At 40.9% G+C, this 20,537-nt stretch overlaps 1 pseudogene; it reads right to left on the bottom strand.

Annotated features, from left to right (window-relative positions):
* Positions 1–17,967: 17,967 nt before the first annotated feature.
* Positions 17,968–18,309, bottom strand: Gm44254 (annotated as a pseudogene).
* Positions 18,310–20,537: the final 2,228 nt, after the last annotated feature.

Below are 20,537 nucleotides of genomic sequence, written 5' to 3'. Positions count from 1 at the left end.
TAATATGCAATGTAGCCTTACTGAAGATTTCTATCTCAGTGAAATTCCCTGGCTCTTTCTGGAGACCAGTTGAGCCACTGGCTCTGTCTATTGTAATGCTTAATTAGCTTAATTAGAGGCTTCTGGGATCTTGGAACACTGGGGAGACTAACTATAACAGAATTTAACCTTAAAAAGCATTTATAATAAAATATTAAAAGAGAGCTCATGGATCTATATACTAGACTAACGCAGGAATAGAGTATGAGTATATGGATAAACTCCAGGAGGTGAGCTTCCTTGAAACTCTCTGCCTCATGAGTGGCTTTTAGGCTTCACAGCCTGTCAAGCTGACTCGACCGGAGTTCGTGGCAACCGAACCCAGACACTTTTGTGGATGCCAACAAGTGCTTGCTGACAGGAGCCTGATATAGCTCTCTCCTGAATGAAGGAGCTAGAGAAAGGACCCCAGGAGAAGAGGTTTACAGCCCCATAGGAGGAACAACAATATGAACTAGCCAGTACCCCCAGAACTCAAAGGAACTAAACTACCAACCAAAGAGCACACATGGTGAGACTCATGGCTCCAGCTGCCCTTTGTCCTATGTTGACTCTATAACCCAGTGTTGGGGAATGCCAGGACCAGGAAGCTGGAGTGTGTGGTGCAGGGAGAGGTGGAAGGGGATAGGAGGAGGGTGTTTTCTGGAGGGTAAACCAGGAAAGGGGATAACATTTGAAATGTAAATAAAGAAAATATCAAATAAAAAATAAAAAGAAAGAAAATGGGTTCTAGTGTTCCATTCACTTTCTTCTTTGTACTTAGTCCATCACTGCAGAGACCTCAAGACAGAACAATGACTCATTGCAATGAACGTTTAAAAGTAACAATGTGTGGACAAAAGGGTATACTATGTGACACACCGACACACTACAGCTTGCACTACAAGATAAGGGTTTTTAATTCTATCTTTTTTCTATGTTGGAGGGGAGAGGTTGTAAGGTTGGAGAATGGATATGAAGGGACAGGGAGATGAGTGGGATTGAGGTATATGATGTTAAAGTCACAAAATCAATAAAAAGTTTTGGGTTCAAAAAACAAAAGTAGAAAGCCTTTCCTGGCATGAATCTTAACAGTTCTCTATTATCCATTTTTACATCTCTCTGGGTTGGTGAACATTGTACATCAGACCCATCTATCTCTATACAACTCATCCATGTGCTGTAGGCCTCATCCAGATGACACAGTTGTGCTGGACTTCATGACTCCCCAGAAGTTATTGCCACCAGCTTACATGAATGCATACCTCTCATAAGTTAATAAGCAACAATACTTTGCCTCTCCAGGTTGTTCACGCCTTTGGACATGTATAAAAATATGTGACTCTGATGCCTAGGAGACTCAGCTGCTGTTTCAGGTCTACACTGAAGAAGTTTTTTGCCAACAGCTTACATGTTCCTCTTTTTTCTCTTTCAACCTTCCTTAGTGACTTAATACCCTTATGATTAGCCCCTATGCAAGCCTTACTTCCTTGTACATTTAGATGAATGTCTTTCTGTCTGTCTGTCTATCTATCTATCTATCTATCTATCTATCTATCTCTGTCTCTTCCTCTGTTTCTTTTTCTCCATCTTCCTCTGTATCTCTCTGTATCTCTATCTACTTCTTGTCTTGCTTTGTTTCTCTCTGTCTCTCTCTGTTTCTCTCCATTTCTCTCTCCTCTCTCCCCCCCTCTCTCTCTTTCTCTCTCTATCTCTCTTTATCTCTCTCTGTCTCTCTCAGTTTCTCTACATTTCTCTCTGTCTCTCTCTCTTTCTCTCTCTTTCTCTCTGTCTCTCTCTGTTTCTCTCTCTCTCTCTCTCTCTCTCTCTCTCTCTCTTGTGTTTCTTTTTTTTTTTTTTGAATGGTTAAATTTATTTTTTTAATTAGGTATTTTCCTCATTTATATTTCCAATGCTATCCCAAAAGTCCCCCATACCCTCCTCCCCACTCCCCTACCCACCCACTCCCACTTTTTTGGCCCTGGCATTCCCCTGTACAGGGGCATGTAAAGTTTCCAAGTCCAATGGGCCTCTCTTTCCAGTGATGGCCGACTAGACCATTTTTTGATACATATGCAGCTAGAGTCAAGAACTCCGGGGTACTGGTTAGTTCATAATGTTGTTCAACCTATAGGGTTGAAGATCCCTTTAGCTCCTTGGGTAATATCTCTAGCTCCTCCATTGGGGGCCCTGTGATCCAATAGCTGACTGTGAACATCCACTTATGTGTTTCCTAGGCTCCAACGTAGTGTTACTTGAGACAGCTATATCAGGGTCCTATCAGCAAAATCTTGCTAGTGTATGCAATGGTGTCAGCATTTGGAGGCTGATTATTATAAGATGGATCCCTGAATATGGCATTGTCTAGATGGTCCATCCTTTTGTCTCAGCTCCAAACTTTGTCTCTGTAACTCCTTCCATGGGTGTTTTGTTCCCAATTCTAAGAAGAAGCAAAGTGTCCACACTTTGCTGGTCTTCGTTCTTCTTGAGTTTCATGTGTTTTGCAAATTGTAACTTATATCTTGAGTATTCTAACTTTCTGGGCTAATATACACTTATCAGTGAGTACGTATCATGTGAGTTCTTTTGTGATTGGGTTACATCACTCAGGATAATGGCCTCCAGGTCCAAACATTTGCCTAGGAATTTCATAAATTCATTCTTTTTAGTGGCTGAGTAGTACTCCATTGTGTAAATGTACCACATTTTTTGTATCCATTCCTCTGTTGAGGGGCATCTGGGTTCTTTCCAGCTTCTGGCTATTATAAATAAGGCTGCTATGAACATAGTGGAGCATGTTTCTTTCTTACTAGTTGGAATATCTTCTGGATATATGCCCAGGAGAGGTATTGCAGGATCCTCCAGGAGTACAATGTCAAATTTTCTGAGAAACTGCCAGACTGATTTCCAGAGTGGTTTTACAAGCTTGCAATCCCACCAACAATGAAGGAGTGTTCCTCTTTCTCCACATCCTCGCCAGCATCTGCTGTCACCTGAATTTTTGATCTTAGCCACTCAGATTGGTGTGAGATGGAATCTCAGGGTTGTTTTGATTTGCATTTCTCTAATGATTAAGGATGCTGAACATTTTTTCAGGTATTTCTCTGATGTTCGGTATTCCTCAGGTGAGAATTATTTGTTTAGCTCTAAGCCCCATTTTTTAATTGGGTTATTCGATTTTCTGGAGTCCACACTCTTGAGTTCTTTATATATATTGGATATTAGTCCTCTATCTGATTTATGATAGGTAAAGATACTTTCCCAATCTGTTGGGGGCCTTTTTGTCTTATTGACAGTGTATTTACATTACAGAAGGTTTGCAGTTTCATGAGGTCCCATTTTAAAATTCTCAAGCTTAAAGCACAAGACATTGCTGTTCTATACAGGAATTTTTCCCCTGTGCCAATATCTTCAAGGCTTTTCCCCACTATCTCCTCTTTAAGTTTCAGTGTCTCTGGTTTTCTGTGGAGCTCCTTGATCCACTTATATTTGACCTTAGTACAAGGAGATAAGTATGGATCAATTCAAATTCTTCTACATGATAACCACCAGTTGTGCCAGCACCATTTGTTGAAAATGCTGTCTTTTTTCCACTGGATGGTTTAAGCTCCCTTGCCTATGATCAAGTGACCATAGATGTGTGGGTTCATTTCTGGGTCTTCAATTCTATTCCATTGGTCTACTTTTCTGTCATTAAACGAGTACCATGCAGTTTTTATCACAATTGCTCTGTAGTAAAGTTTTAGGTCAGGCATGGTGATTCCACCAGAGGTTCTTTTATCCTTGAGAAGAGTTTTTGCTATCCTAGGTTTTTTGTTATTCCAGATGAATTTGAAGATTTTTCTTTCTAATTCGTTGAAGAATTGAGTTGGAATTTTGATGGGGATTGCATTGAATCTGTAGATTGCAAGATAGCCATTTTTCCAACGTTGATCATGCCAATCCAAGAGCATGGGAGATCTTTCCATCTTCTGAGATCTTCTTTAAATTCTTTCTTCAGAGACATGAAGCTCTTGTCATACAGATCTTTCACTTCCTTAGTTAGAGTCAAGCCAAGGTATTTTATATTATTTGTGACTATTGAAACGGGTGTTGTTTCCCTAATTTCTTTCTCAACCTGTTTATTCTTTGTGTAGAGAAAGGCCATTGACTTCTTTGAGTTAATTTTATATCCAGCTACTTCACTGAAGATGTTTATCAGGCTTAGGAGTTCTCTGGTGGAATTTTTAGGGACACTTATGTATACTATCATATCATCTGCAAAAAGTGATATTTTGACTTCTTTTTTTCCAATTTGTATCCCGTTGATCTCCTTTTGTTGTCGAATTGCTCTGGCTAGGACTTCAAGTACAATGTTGAATAGGTAGGGAGAGAGTGGGCAGGCTTGTCTAGTCCCTGATTTTAGTGGGATTGCTTCCAGCTTCTCACCATTTACTTTGATGTTGGCTACTGGTTTGCTGTAATGCTTTTCTCATGTTTAGGTATGGGCCTTGAATCCCTGATCTTTCCAAGACTTTTTTCATGAATGGGTGTTGAATTTTGTCGAAAGCTTTTTCCGCATCTAACGAGATGATCATGTGGTTTTTGTCTTTGAGTTTGTTTATATAATGGATTACATTGATGGATTTCCATATAGTAAACCATCCCTGCATCCCTGGAATAAAACCTACTTGGTCAGGATGGATGATTGTTTTAATGTGTTCTTGGATTCGGATAGCGAGAATTTTATTGAGGATTTTGCATCGATATTCATAAGGGAAATTGGTGTGAAGTTCTCTATCTTTGTTGGATCTTTCTGTGGTTTAGGTATCAGAGTAATTGTGGCTTCATAGAATGAGTTGGGTAGAGTACCATCTACTTCTATTTTGTGGAATAGTTTGTGCAGAATTGGAATTAGATCTTCTTTGAAGGTCTGATAAAACTCTGCACTAAACCCATCTGGTCCTGGGCTCTTTTTGGTTGGGAGACCATTAATGACTGCTTCTATTTCTTTAGGGGATATGGGACTATTTAGATCGTTAACTTGATCCTGGTTTAACTTTGGTACCTGGTATCTGTCTAGAAATTTGTCCATTTCGTGCAGGTTTTCCAGTTTTGTTGAGTATAGCCTTTTGTAGAAGGATCTGATGGTGTTTTGGATTTCTTCAGGTTTTGTTGTTATGTCTCCCTTTTCATTTCTGATTTTGTTAATTAGGATGCTGTCCCTGTGCCCTCTAGTGAGTCTGGCTAAGGGTTTATCTATCTTGTTGATTTTCTCAAAGAACCAGCTCCTCCTTTGGGTGATTCTTTGAATAGTTCTTATTGTTTCCACTTGGTTGATTTCGCCCCTGAGTTTGATTATTTCCTGCTGTTTACTACTCTTGGGTGAATTTGCTTCCTTTTTTCTAGAGCTTTTAGTTGTGTTTTCAAGCTGCTAGTGTGTGCTCTCTCTCTAGTTTCTTTTTGGAGGCACTCAGAGCTATGGTTTCGCTCTTAGAAATGCTTTCATAGTATCCCATAAGTTTGGGTATGTTGTGGCTTCATTTTCATTAAACTCTAAAAAGTCTTTAATTTCTTTCTTTATTCCTTCCTTGACCAAGGTATCATTGAGAAGAGTGTTGTTCATTTTCCATGTGAATGTTGGCTTTCCATTATTTATGTTGTTATTGAAGATCAGCCTTAGTCCATGGTGGTCTGATAGGATGCATGGGACAATTTCAATATTTTTGTATCTGTTGAGGCCTGTTTTGTGACCAATTATGTGGTCAATTTTGGAGAAGGTACCATGAGGTGCTGAGAAGAAGGTATATCTTTTGTTTTAGGATAAAATGTTCTGTAGATACCTGTTAAGTCCATTTGTTTCATAACTTCTGTTAGTTTCACTGTGTCCCTGTTTAGTTTCTGTTTCCACGATCTGTCCATTGATGAAAGTGGTGTGTTGAAGTCTCCCACTATTATTGTTTGAGGTGCAATATGTGCTTTGAGCTTTACTAAAGTTTCTTTAATGAATGTGGCTGCCCTTGTATTTGGAGCATAGATATTCAGAATTGAGAGTTCCTCTTCGAGGATTTTACCTTTGATGAGTATGAAGTGTCCCTCCTTGTCTTTTTTGATAACTTTGGGTTGGAAGTCGATTATATTCGATATCAGAATGGCTACTCCAGCTTGTTTCTTCAGACATTTTGCTTGGAAAATTGTTTTCCAGCCTTTCACTCTGAGGTAGTGTCTATCTTTTTCCCTGAGATGGGTTTCCTGTAAGCAGCAGAATGTTGGGTCCTGTTTGTGTAGCCATTCTGTTAGTCTATGTCTTTTTATTGGGGAATTGAGTCCATTGATATTAAGAGATATTAAGGAAAAGTAATTGTTGCTTCCTATTATTTTTGTTTTTAGAGATGGAATTCTGTTTTTGTGGCTGTCTTCTTTTTGGTTTGTTGAGGGATTACTTTGTTGCTTTTTCTAAGGCATGGTTTCCATCCTTGTATTTTTTCTTCTGTTATTATCCTTTGAAGGGCTGGATTCTTGGAAAGATAATGTGTGAATTTGGTTTTGTCGTGGAAAACTTTGGTTTCTCCATCTATGGTAATTGAGATTTTTGCTGGGTATAGTAGCCTGGGCTGGCATTTGTGTTCTCTTAGGGTCTGTATAACATCTGTCCAGGATCTTCTGACTTTCATAGTCTCTGTGAAAAGTCTGGTGTAATTCTGATAGGCCTGACTTTATATGTTACTTGACCTTTTTCCCTTACTGCTTTTAATATTCTAGCTTTATTTTGTATTTGTTGTTCTGATTGTTATGTGTCAGGAGGAATTTCTTTTCTGGTCCAATCTATTTGGAATTCTGTAGGCTTCTTGTATGTTCATGGGCATCTCTTTCTTTAGGTTTGGGAAGTTTTCTTCTATAATTTTGTTGAAGATGTTTGCTGGTCCTTTAAGTTGAAAATCTTCATTCTCATCTACTCCTATTTTCCATAGGTTTGGTCTTCTCATTGTGTCCTGGATTTCCTGGATGTTTTGAGTTAGGATCTTTTTGCATTTTGTATTTTCTTTGATTGTTGTGCCGATGTTCCCCATGGAATCTTCTGCACCTGAGATTCTCTCTTCCATCTCTTGTATTCTGCTGCTGATGCTTGCCTCTATGGTTCCAGATTTCTTTCCTAGGTTTTCTATCTCCAGTGTTGCCTCACTTTGGGTTTTCTTTATTGTGTCTACTTCCCTTTTTAGGTCTTGGATGGTTTTATTGATTTCCATCACCTGTTTGGTCGTGTTTTCTTGCAATTCTTTAAGGGATTTTTGTGCTTCCTCTTTAAGATCTTCTACCTGTTTAGCAGTGTTCTCCTGTATTTCTTTAAGTGAGTTATTAAAGTCCTTCTTTATGTCCTCTACCATCATCATGAGATATGCTTTTAAATCCGGGTCTAGTTTTTCGGGTGTGTTGGGGTGCCCAGGACTGGGTGGGGTGGGAGTGCTGTGTTCTGATGATGGTGAGTGGTCTTGGTTTCTGTTAGTAAGATTCTTACATTTACCTTTCGATATCTGGTAATCTCCGGAGTTAGTTGTATTAGTTGTCTCTGGTCAGATCTTGTTCCTCAGGTGTTTATGTTATCCTCTATCAGCAGACCTGGGTTACGAGATCTCTCCTGAGAGTCAGTGTTCAGAATACTCTCTGCAGGTAGGCTCTCCTCTTGCAGGGAAGGTGCCCAGATATATGGTGTTCGAACCTGCCTCCTGGCAGAAGTTGTGATACACTCACAGAGGTCTTAAGATCCCGTAGAGGGTCCTGTGTATACCTTACGGGTGTCTGAAGACTCCATGCCCAAGGTACCCCTGTGCTGGCATGGACTGGAAGGGACTTGTGCCCCTGATCAGGCCAGGTTTTCTGCTTCCCTAATTAATGCAGTCTCAGGTCCCGTGCGATTGGATTGGAGCAGAAGCTGTGTTCTGCTCACCAGCGGTCTTAAGATCCCGTGGCAGGTCTTGTGGGTAGCTTGCGGGTGTCAGCCAACTCTGCGCCCTAGCTACCCTGGTGCTGGCGGGACCGGAAGTGTTGTGTTTCTTAAAAAGAGGGGAAATATAAGAAAATATAAAATATTAAAATGATCCTCTAGATTTTGTTCTGGAGTTATGAATAAAATGACAAAATAGTTCATATAAAATTTTGAATTAATTCTTAAAAAGAAGAGGAAGATATGAAGTATTAAAATGACCTTCTCATCTTTGATCTAAAGTTAAGAATAAGATGACAAAATAATTCTTATAAAAAAAGGTCAAGAAGTCTTCTCACTTGGTGAGAAAACTCCAAAACTTGTACCATCCAAAGTTCAGATTCCAAACACAAGAGAGGTATGCAGGTCTCTGTGGTGCACATTCATGAGTTCACAAACAAAAAGGCAAATCCTCAAAGTGAGTGTAGCTCAATCCATTTGGGTCACTTTTTCTGATAGGAATGTTAAATAAAAGAACTGCCTGTCTTTGAAAACTCTCAATTTCCCTTTTTGAAGGTGATAATGTGTACAAAAGATAAAATGCACATAAGACTAACTGGGTGTCTTAGTCAGGGTTTCTATTCCTGCACAAACATCATGACCAAGAAGCAAATTGGGGAGGAAAGGGTTTATTCGGCTTACACTTCCATACTGCTGTTCATCACCAAGGAAGTCAGGACTGGAACTCAAGCAGGTCAAGAAGCAGGAGCTGATGCAGAGGCCATGGAGGGATGTTCCTTACTGGCTTGCTTCCCCTGGCTTGCTCAGCCTGCTCTCTTATAGACCCCAAGACTACCAGCCCAGAGATGGTCCCACCCACAAGGGGCCTTTCACCCTTGATCACTAATTGAGGAAATGCCTTAGAGTTGGATCTTGTGGAGGCATTTCCTCAACTGAAGCTCCTTTCTCTGTTGTAACTCCAGCTGTGTCAAGTTGACACAAAACTAGCCAGTACAATTGACCCCTTGTCAACTTGACACACAAACACATCACCACTAAGCCTCAACCCTTACATTCTTATTAATCCCCAAGATCTAAATAACTTTAAACGTCCCACAGTTTTTACATATTCTTAAATTTTCAATCTCTTTAAAATATCCATCTCTTTTAAAATCCAAAATCTTTTTACAATTAAAAGTCTCTTAACTGTGGGCTCCACTAAAATAGTTTCTTCCTTCAAGAGGGAAAATATCAGGGCATAGTCACAATCAAAAGCAAAATTCAATCTCCAACCACCCAATGTCTGGGATCCAACTCATGATCTTCTGGGTTCCTCCAAGGGCTTGGGTCACTTCTCCAGCCATGCCCTTTGTAGCACATACATTGTCCTCTAGGCTCCAGATGCCTGTACTCCACTGCTGCTTCTCTTGGTGGTCATCTCATGGTACTGGCATCTCCAAAACACTGCATGGCCCCTTCAGTCCTGGGCCATCAATTGAAACTGAGGTTGCACCTTCACCAATGGCTTTCCGTGGCCTCTCACAGTACCGAGCCTCAGCTGCTCTGTGTACCCCCTTCATGCCTTCAAAACCAGTACCACCTGGGTGACTCTTACACATTACCAAGTCCAGCCACAGCATAAGGTTCAACCTTGGCTATCTCTAGAACACAGTGTCTGTGCTTTCAGAAAACACTTCCCAGAAGCTGTCACCTCAATGGTGCTGGTCTCTTCAAAACACTGCATGACCCCTTCAGTCCTGGGCCATTAATTACAACTGAGGCTGCTCCTTCACCAATGGGCTCCCATGGCCTCTCACAGTGCCAAGCCTCAGCTGCTCCATGTGACCCCTTCATGCCTTCAAAACTAGTACCACCTTGGTGACCCTTACACATTACCAAGTCCCGCTGCAGCAGGAGTACAACCTTGGCTATCTCTGGAACACAGCCTCTTTGTGCTTTCAGAAAACACTTCCTAGAAGATGTCACCTCAATGATGCTGGTCTCTTCTTAATCACCGCTAATTTCTTAGCACCAGCTAACCAGCATCAATAGTCCCAGTAATGCAAAGTTTTTGCTTTAGTAGTTCTGGTATCTTGTTAATCACAGCTGATTCTTCAGCCCCAGCTAACCAGAACCACAGAATCTTCACAACCAAAGTAGCAATGGCCCTGCAAAGAGACTTTAATTTTCCCTCTGAAACTTCACAAGCCAGGCCTCCATCTTCTGCATTGTTTTCAACATTATCTTCCAAGCTCCTACACAACATCTGACAGAGCTCTTAACACCGAATGGATCTTGTAGCTCAAAGTTCCAAAGTCCTTCCACAGTCCTCCCCAAAGCATGGCCAGGTTGTCACAGGAATACCCCACACTTCTGGTACCAAGGACACATGCTAAAAGACTTTAGGAAGCAATAGGAGTATCCAGAAATTTTCTTTGTCTTTGATGTAGGGTGTCACCCCTTAGTTTCTGTCACTGAATGGCCCTAGGTAAAGACGGGCATTCACATTCAGGAAGTATTCCCCTTCTGAAAGACTGAGATGAAGCCTTGAGGATATAACCCAGTGCTAGAAACCTCTAGCTTCCAAGAGATCCCCATAGTCAATGCTAGTAACAGAGGCACAGACATACACATGAACAAGACTGAAATAGAATATGAATGTTAGCTAAGACTGAAACTGCTGAATTCAGGATAAAGCATCTATGTACAGCTTTCAAAAGGCAGACCCTTCCAAAGAAGGACTCATGATCAGGCTTCTCTCTGGAGATCCTTGAGTAGTCAAACTGCCTCTCTTCTTTCATCTCAAGTTTCTCTGGGTAACAGGAAGGTTCTCATGAAGATATTTTGAATTTTCATGCTCAGAAAAGTCCAACACTACCTGGTCTGGTGATTGTCCACAGTGACCTCTGAATTCATATATGTGTGGCAAATCCCTTCACTGGGATCTCCTTATAGATTTTTGTCTCTTCTACTGGTTAGGAGCAAGACGTTTTTTTAAAAGTCTCATATGATTCATAATTAGATAAATATTGGAGTATAGAATTGCCTTTCTCATTCATTATTCTCAGCCTTCTGCATCACAGCAGCTGACTGCTTTAACTCTTTGACATTTGCCATTTGTGTCTCTAGATAACGTCACTTTCCTAGTGGCAATTGGTTCTATATTGAATTCTCTAGCTCTTTTCCTTCTCTTAAATTTCTCATGAATAGCATGTTTTAAAATTACTTTCCATTCTCCTTGCTTTTTTATTCTTCCTTTAGAAATTTTGGGTACTAGTGATAATTTAGGTTTGAGAATGTTTGGGAGGGGGCATTCTTGTTAGGTTGGTTGGTTTTTGAGACAGGGGCTGATATAGCCCAGACAGACCTCAAATCCACAATAATTATCATGAACTTATGATCCTCTTGTCTCCAGTTGCCAAGTTCTGAGATTACAGGGTTGCAAATCCATGCCTAGTTTATGAAATGCTGAGGATGGAACCCAAGGGACTGCACATATTATGCAAGCACTCCAACAAATTAGCTTCACGCATATACCTACTACTACTGATATGTCAATTCTAACACCACAAGTTCTGCATCTCTACTTTGCCAAGCCTTTATAAATTCAAATTTCTCTTCATCTTATCAAATGAACAAATATTGTAGAATTGATGTTTTAAGTCATGTTTTCTGGTGTCTTTTTGTTATGGATTTGAATTTGTACATAATCAATTACACAGTTGTGATGCATTGAAGACCTACTTCTCATTTGGTCATGCCATGTGAAGAGAAATCATTACCATTGGGAAAGCATGACTCCCTTTACAGCCTGATCTTTATTTATTTAATTTTTTGCCTTTTTTTTTTTTAAAGGTCAAGATTTTATTGTCGAGGTGAGAGGGTGCGCCAGAGAACTGGGACAGGCAGAAGCACAGAGCCGCTGAGGCAGCACCCTTGGCGGGCCACAGACAGCCGGCCACCGTCCGGACCAGAGGACAGGTGTCCGCCTGGCTTTGGAGGCTGCCTCAGCCTCAGGAGCAACGGTCGCCATCTTGGTTCCGGGACTCCCTGGAACTTAGGAATTTAGTCTGCACAGGTGAGAGTCTGCACCACAGAAGCTGACAGCTTCTGGGAACTGCCAAAGCAACACAGCTTCTGAGAAAGGCCCTGTTTTGGGCCTTCTTCTTCGGCCAGGAGGGGGTCCAAAAACAAGATATCTGCGCACCTTCCCTGTAAGAGAGCTTGCCAGCAGAGAGTGCCCTGAGCACTGAAACTCAGAGGAGAGAATCTGTCTCCCAGGTCTGCTGATAGACGGTAACAGAATCACCAGAAGAACAATATCTAAACAGAGTCAACTATAACTACTAACTCCAGAGATTACCAGATGGCGAAAGGTAAACGTACGAATCTTACTAACAGGAACCAAGACCACTCACCATCATCAGAATGCAGCACTCCCACTTCGTCCAGTCCAGGACACCCCAACACACCCGAAAACCTAGACCTAGATTTAAAAGCATATCTCATGATGATGATAGAGGACATCAAGAAGGACTTTAATAAATCACTTAAAGAAATACAGGAGAACACTGCTAAAGAGTTACAAGTCCTTAAAAAAAACAGGAAAACACAATCAAACAGGTAGAAGTCCTTACAGAAAAAGAGGAAAAAACATACAAACAGGTGATGGAAATGAACAAAACCATACTAGACCTAAAAAGGGAAGTAGACACAATAAAGAAAACTCAAAGTGAGGCAACACTGGAGATAGAAACCCTAGGAAAGAAATCTGGAACCATAGATTTGAGCATCAGCAACAGAATACAAGAGATGGAAGAGAGAATCTCAGGTGCAGAAGATTCCATACAGAACATCGGCACAACAATCAAAGAAAATGGAAAATGCAAAAAGATCCTAACTCAAAATATCCAGGAAATCCAGGACACAATGAGAAGACCAAACCTACGGATAATAGGAGTGGATGAGAATGAAGATTTTCAGCTCAAAGGACCAGCAAACATCTTCAACAAAATTATTGAAGAAAACTTCCCAAATCTAAAGAAAGAGATGCCTATGAACATACAAGAAGCCTACAGAACTCCAAATAGACTGGACCAGAAAAGAAATTCCTCCCGACACATAATAATCAGAACAACAAATGCACTAAATAAAGATAGAATACTAAAAGCAGTAAGGGAAAAAGGTCAAATAACATATAAAGGAAAGCCTATCAGAATTACACCAGATTTTTCACCAGAGACTATGAAAGCCAGAAGAGCCTGGACAGATGTTATACAGACACTAAGAGAACACAAATGCCAGCCCAGGCTACTATACCCGGCCAAACTCTCAATTACCATAGATGGAGAAACCAAAGTATTCCACGACAAATCCAAATTCACACAATATCTTTCCACGAATCCAGCCCTTCAAAGGATAATAACAGAAAAAAACCAATACAAGAACGGGAACAACGCCCTAGAAAAAACAGGAAGGTAATCGCTCAACAAACCTAAAAGAAGACAGCCACAAGAACAGAATGCCAACTTTAACAACAAAAATAACAGGAAGCAACAATTACTTTTCCTTAATATCTCTTAACATCAATGGTCTCAACTCCCCAATAAAAAGACATAGACTAACAAACTGGCTACACAAACAAGACCCAACATTTTGATGCTTACAGGAAACACATCTCAGAGAAAAAGATAGACACTACCTCAGAATGAAAGGCTGGAAAACAATTTTCCAAGCAAATGGTCTGAAGAAAAAAGCTGGAGTAGCCATCCTAATATCTGATAAGGTTGACTTCCAACCCAAAGTCATCAAAAAAGACAAGGAGGGGCGCTTCGTTCTCATCAAAGGTAAAATCCTCCAAGAGGAACTCTCAATTCTGAATATCTATGCTCCAAATACAAGGGCAGCCACATTCATTAAAGAAACTTTAGTAAAGCTCAAAGCACACATTGCACCCCACACAATAATAGTGGGAGACATCAACACACCACTTTCACCAATGGACAGATCATGGAAACAGAAACTAAACAGGGACACACTGAAACTAACAGAAGTGATGAAACAAATGGAGCTGACAGATATCTACAGAACATTTTATCCTAAAACAAAAGGATATACCTTCTTCTCAGCACCTCATGGTACCTTCTCCAAAATTGACCACATAATAGGTCACAAAACAGGCCTCAACAGATTCAAAAATATTGAAATTGTCCCATGTATCCTATCAGATCACCATGCACTAAGGCTGATCCTCAATAATAAAAAAATAATAGAAAGCCAACACTCACGTGGAAACTGAACAACACTCTTCTCAATGATACCTTGGTCAAGGAAGGAATAAAGAAAGAAATTAAAGACTTTTTAGAGTTTAATGAAAATGAAGCCACAACGTACCCAAACCTTTGGGACACAATGAAAGCATTTCTAAGAGGGAAACTCATAGCTCTGAGTGCCTCCAAGAAGAAAGGGGAGAGAGCACATACTAGCAGCTTGACAACACATCTAAAAGCTCTAGAAAAAGAGGAAGCAAATTCACTGAAGAGGAGTAGACGGCAAGAAATAATCAAATTCAGGGGTGAAATCAACCAAGTGGAAACAAGAAGAACTATTCAAAGAATTAACCAAACGAGGAGTTGGTTCTTTGAGAAAATCAACAAGATAGATAAACCCTTAGCTAGACTCACTAGAGGGCACAGGGACAAAATCCTAATTAACAAAATCAGAACTGAAAAGGGAGACATAACAACAGATCCTGAAGAAATCCAAAACACCATCAGATCCTTCTACAAAAGGCTATACTCAACAAAACTGGAAAACCTGGACGAAATGGACAAATTTCTGGACAGATACCAGGTACCAAAGTTGAATCAGGATCAAGTTGACCTTCTAAACAGTCCCATATCCCCTAAAGAAATAGAAGCAGTTATAAATAGTCTCCCAGCCAAAAAAAGCCCAGGACCAGACGGGTTTAGTGCAGAGTTCTATCAGACCTTCAAAGAAGAGCTAATTCCAGTTCTGCACAAACTTTTTCACAAGATAGAAGTAGAAGGTACTCTACCCAACTCATTTTATGAAGCCACTATTACTCTGATACCTAAACCACAGAAAGATCCAACAAAGATAGAGAACTTCAGACCAATTTCTCTTATGAATATCGATGCAAAAATCCTCAATAAAATTCTCGCTAACCGAATCCAAGAACACATTAAAGCAATCATCCATCCTGACCAAGTAGGTTTTATTCCAGGGATGCAGGGATGGTTTAATATACGAAAATCCATCAATGTAATCCATTATATAAACAAACTCAAAGACAAAAACCACATGATCATCTCGTTAGATGCAGAAAAAGCATCTGACAAGATCCAACACCCATTCATGATAAAAGTTTTGGAAAGATCAGGAATTCAAGGCCCATACCTAAACATGATAAAAGCAATCTACAGCAAACCAGTACCAACATCAAAGTAAATGGAGAGAAGCTGGAAGCAATCCCACTAAAATCAGGGACTAGACAAGGCTGCCCACTTTCTCCCTACCTTTTCAACATAGTACTTGAAGTATTAGCCAGAGCAATTCGACAACAAAAGGAGATCAAGGGGATACAAATTGGAAAAGAGGAAGTCAAAATATCACTTTTTGCAGATGATATGATAGTATACATAAGTGACCCCAAAAATTCCACCAGAGAACTCCTAAACCTGATAAACAGCTTCAGTGAAGTAGCTGGATATAAAATTACCTCAAACAAGTCAATGGCCTTTCTCTACACAAAGAATAAACAGGCTGAGAAAGAAATTAGGGAAACAACACCCTTCTCAATAGTCACAAATAATATAAAATATCTTGGCGTGACTCTAACTAAGGAAGTGAAAGATCTGTATGATAAAAACTTCAAGTCTCTGAAGAAAGAAATTAAAGAAGATCTCAGAAGATGGAAAGATCTCCCATGCTCATGGATTGGCAGGATCAACATTGTAAAAATGGCTATCTTGCCAAATGCAATCTACAGATTCAATGCAATCCCCATCAAAATTCCAACTCAATTTTTCAACGAATTAGAAAGAGCAATCTGCAAATTCATCTGGAATAACAAAAAACCTAGGATAGCAAAAACTCTTCTCAAGGATAAAAGAACCTCTGGTGGAATCACCATGCCTGACCTAAAGCTTTACTACAGAGCAATTGTGATAAAAACTGCATGGTACTGGTATAGAGACAGACAAGTAGACCAATGGAATAGAATTGAAGACCCAGAAATGAACCCACACACCTATGGTCACTTGATCTTCGACAAGGGAGCTAAAACCATCCAGTGGAAGAAAGACAGCATTTTCAACATTTGGTGCTGGAACAACTGGTTGTTATCATGTAGAAGAATGCAAATCGATCCATACTTATCTCCTTGTACTAAGGTCAAATCTAAGTGGATCAAGGAACTTCACATAAAACCAGAGACACTGAAACTTATAGAGGAGAAAGTGGGGAAAAGCCTTGTAGATATGGGCACAGGGAAAAATTCCTGAACAGAACAGCAATGGCTTGTGCTGTAAGATCCAGAATTGACAAATGGGACCTAATGAAACTCCAAAGTTTCTGCAAGGCAAAAGACACAGTCAATAAGACAAAAAGACCACCAACAGATTGGGAAAGGATCTTTACCTATCCTAAATCAGATAGGGGACTAATATCCAACATATATAAAGAACTCAAGAAGGTGGACTTCAGAAAATCAAATAACCCCATTAAAAAATGGGGCTCAGAACTGAACAAAGAATTTTCACCTGAGGAATACCGAATGGCAGAGAAGCACCTGAAAAAATGTTCAACATCCTTAATCATCAGGGAAACGCAAATCAAAACAACCCTGAGATTCCACCTCACACCAGTCAGAATGGCTAAGATCAAAAATTCAGGTGACAGCAGATGCTGGCGTGGATGTGGAGAAAGAGGAACACTCCTTCATTGTTGGTGGGATTGCAGGCTTGTACAACCACTCTGGAAATCAGTCTGGCGGTTCCTCAGAAAATTGGACATAGTACTACCGGAGGATCCAGCAATACCTCTCCTGGGCATATATCCAGAAGATGCCCCAACTGGTAAGAAGGACACATGCTCCACTATGTTCATAGCAGCCTTATTTATAATAGCCAGAAGCTGGAAAGAACCCAGATGCCCCTCAACAGAGGAATGGGTACAGAAAATGTGGTACATCTACACAATGGAGTACTACTCAGCTATTAAAAAGAATGAATTTATGAAATTCCTAGCCAAATGGATGGACCTGGAGGGCATCATCCTGAGTGAGGTAACACATTCACAAAGGAACTCACACAATATGTACTCACTGATAAGTGGATATTAGCCCAAAACCTAGGATACCCAAGATATAAGATACAATTTGCTAAACACATGAAACTCAAGAAAAATGAAGACTGAAGTGTGGACACTATCCCCCTCATTAGAAGTGGGAACAAAACACCCTTGGAAGGAGTTACAGAGACAAAGTTTGGAGCTGAGATGAAAGGATGGACCATGTAGAGACTGCAATATCCAGGGATCCACCCCATAATCAGCATCCAAACGCTGACACCATTGCATACACTAGCAAGATTTTATCGAAAGGACCCAGATGTAGCTGTCTCTTGTGAGACTATGCCAGGGCCTAGCAAACACAGAAGTGGATGCTCACAGCCAGCTAATGGATGGATCACAGGGCTCCCAATGGAGGAGCTAGAGAAAGTACCCAAGGAGCTAAAGGGATCTGCAACCCTATAGGTGGATCAACATTATGAACTAACCAGTACCCCGGAGCTCTTGACTCTAGCTGCATATGTATCAAAAGATGGCCTAGTCGGCCATCACTGGAAAGAGAGGCCCATTGGACACGCAAACTTTATATGCCCCAGTCTAGGGGAACGCCAGGGCCAAAAAGGGGGAGTGGGTGGGTAGGGGATTGGGGGTGGGTGGGTATGGGAGACTTTTGGTATAGCACTGGAAATGTAAATGAGCTAAATACCTAATAAAAATGAAAAAAAAAAGATTTTATTGTCTTCATAACAAAATCGGCTTAGAACTGGATCACTTGGCCCTTTCTCTTCTTGTCGCCTGCCAATTCAAAATGCTTGCATCTCTTAATAGCCAGCATCCTCCTAGATTTGCAGCTGGGCTCAACGCACTCTAGTCTCAGCACAATCTTCTTTGTAGTTTTAGCCATTTTGCAGAAAATAGGCTTAGTCTGCCCACCATAGCCACTCTGTTTCCTGTCATAACGCTGCTTTCCCTGAGCATACAAATGAATCCTTGCCCTTTTTGTACTGTGTCACCTTGTGGGGTTGGTGCTTTCCACATTTCTTGCAGAATATCCGGCAGGTTTTAGGCACATTCACCATGGTTGCAGGAGCACTAGCAGCTCGGAAAGAGAGAGGCTAGAGCAGCAACGAAAGGTTTTTTTGTTTGTTTGTTTGTTTGTTTTTACTTTTTAAAAAATATAATTTACTTGTTTTTACTTATTCACTTTACATCCCACCCATTGCCCCCTCACTGTCATCTCTTCCCATAATCCTTCCTTCCTCTTCCTTTTCCTTCTCCTCTGGACAAGTCAGGTCCCCCTGGGGTTCCCCCGACCCTGGCAATTCAAGTCTCTGAGAGGCTAGGCACATCTTCTCCCACTGAGGCTAGACAGGGCAGCCTAGCTAGAACATATCCCACAAATAGACAACAGGTTTAGAGATAGCCCCCATTCCAGTTGTTCAGGACCCACATGAATGTCAAGCTGCACATCTGCTACATATGAGTGGGGAGGCCTAGGTTCAACCCATATATGTTCTTTGGTTGGTGATTCAGATTCTGAGAGCCCCAAGGGTCCAGGTTGGTTGACTCTGTTGATCTTCCTGTGGAGTATTATCCCCTTTGGGACCTACAATCCTTTCTCTTATTGATGCTTACCCATGAGGTGGGTTTCAAGTTGGGCCAGTTATTGGTTGGCCATTCTCCCAGTCTCTGCTCCATCCCCCATGCCTGCATTACTTGTAGACAGGATAAATTTGGGGATGAAAGTTTTGTGAGAGGGCTGATGTCTCTATTGCTCCACTGAGGTTCTGTCAAGATACAGAAGGTATCCTCTTCAGGGTCCATATCTCCAATGTAGTACTGAGTCACAGCTAAGGTCACCCTCATTGATTCTTTGGTGCCTCCCTTGTCCCAGGCCATGTCTCCTCCTGGAGATGTCTCCAACCTCCACACCCACATCAGTTGCAGATTTACATTCGTTTTCATGGCCATCTAGACATCTCTCCTGTCTTTCCTCACACCTGATCCTGAATCCCCCTTGCCAGTCACAATACCCTTCTCCAAGTTTCCTCCCTACATCTGCCTTTTATGACTATTTTATTCCCTTTTCTAAGTAAAATGCAAGCTTTCTCACTTTGACCTCTCGTCTTGTTTAGCTTCTTTGGGTCTGTAGAGTGTAGCATGGTACCTGTATTTTATGGATAATATCCACTTATAAGTGAGTACATACCATGCATGTCCTTTGGGGACTGAGTTACCTCAGTCAGGATATTATCAAGTTCCATCCATTTATTTGCCTGCAAAATTCATGATATCTTGGATTTTAATAGTTGAACAGTATGACATTGTGTAGATATATCACATTTTCTTTATCCATTCTTCTTTATCCATTCAGGGTCATCTAGGTTGTTTCCAGTTTCTGGTTATTTTTGAAGAAAACTTCTATGGATGGCATTCCAGTTTCTGTCTGTGCCTAAAGCTGATCCTGTGCCATGGGACTCCATACCCAAAGAGCACCAGGAGTGCAGACATCCTGTGAGCACAGGTAAGACCACTACTGTTGCTTAGAGGAACCTACCCTAAACCCTCAGGACACAAGAATGGAGGAGTGGCCTGGAACAGAAGCCTTCCAGTTTCCTTATGTGCCTGGAACTTATCCTATGCAACAGCACTACATACAAAAATACATCAAGAGGACAGCTGGTCTCCCAGAAGTGCCTGTACATCTGGGAGTACAGATAAGACTTCTGTTCAACTTCCTGGCCCAAGAGGGACCCACCCTGAGCCATCAGGACACAGGAACCAAGGAACATCTGGGGACAGAATTCTTCTGGTTTTGGTCTGCATCCCAGAGCCGACCCTGTACCACAGCTCTCCATAGCTAAATTCATCCAGGAGAGAACTCGTCACCCAGGATGACTGACACACAGACTTGCAGAATGGGCAAGTCACAGTCGGGAGACATCAAGACCAGCTAACATCAGAGATAACCAGATGGCAAAAGGCAAGCATAAGAACATAAGCAACTGATACCAAGGCTACCTGGCATCATCAGAACCCAGTTCTCCCACCACAGCAAGCCCTGGTTACCCCAATACACCAAAAAAAAAATCAAGACTCTGATTTAAAATGACATCTCATGATGATGATAGAGGACTTTAAGAAGAACATAAATAACTGTCTTAAAGAAATAGAAGAGAACACAGGTAAACAGGTAGAAACACTTTAAGAGGAACAACAAAAATTCCTTAAAGTATTTCAAGAAAATACAACCAAAGAGGTGAGGGAATTCACCAAAACCATCCAGGATCTAAAAATGGAAATAGAA

Source organism: Mus musculus, chromosome 7 (assembly GCF_000001635.26).
Source record: "Mus musculus strain C57BL/6J chromosome 7, GRCm38.p6 C57BL/6J".
Taxonomy (NCBI): Eukaryota; Metazoa; Chordata; class Mammalia; order Rodentia; family Muridae; genus Mus; species Mus musculus.
This window is presented reverse-complemented; position numbering and strand designations above follow the sequence as displayed.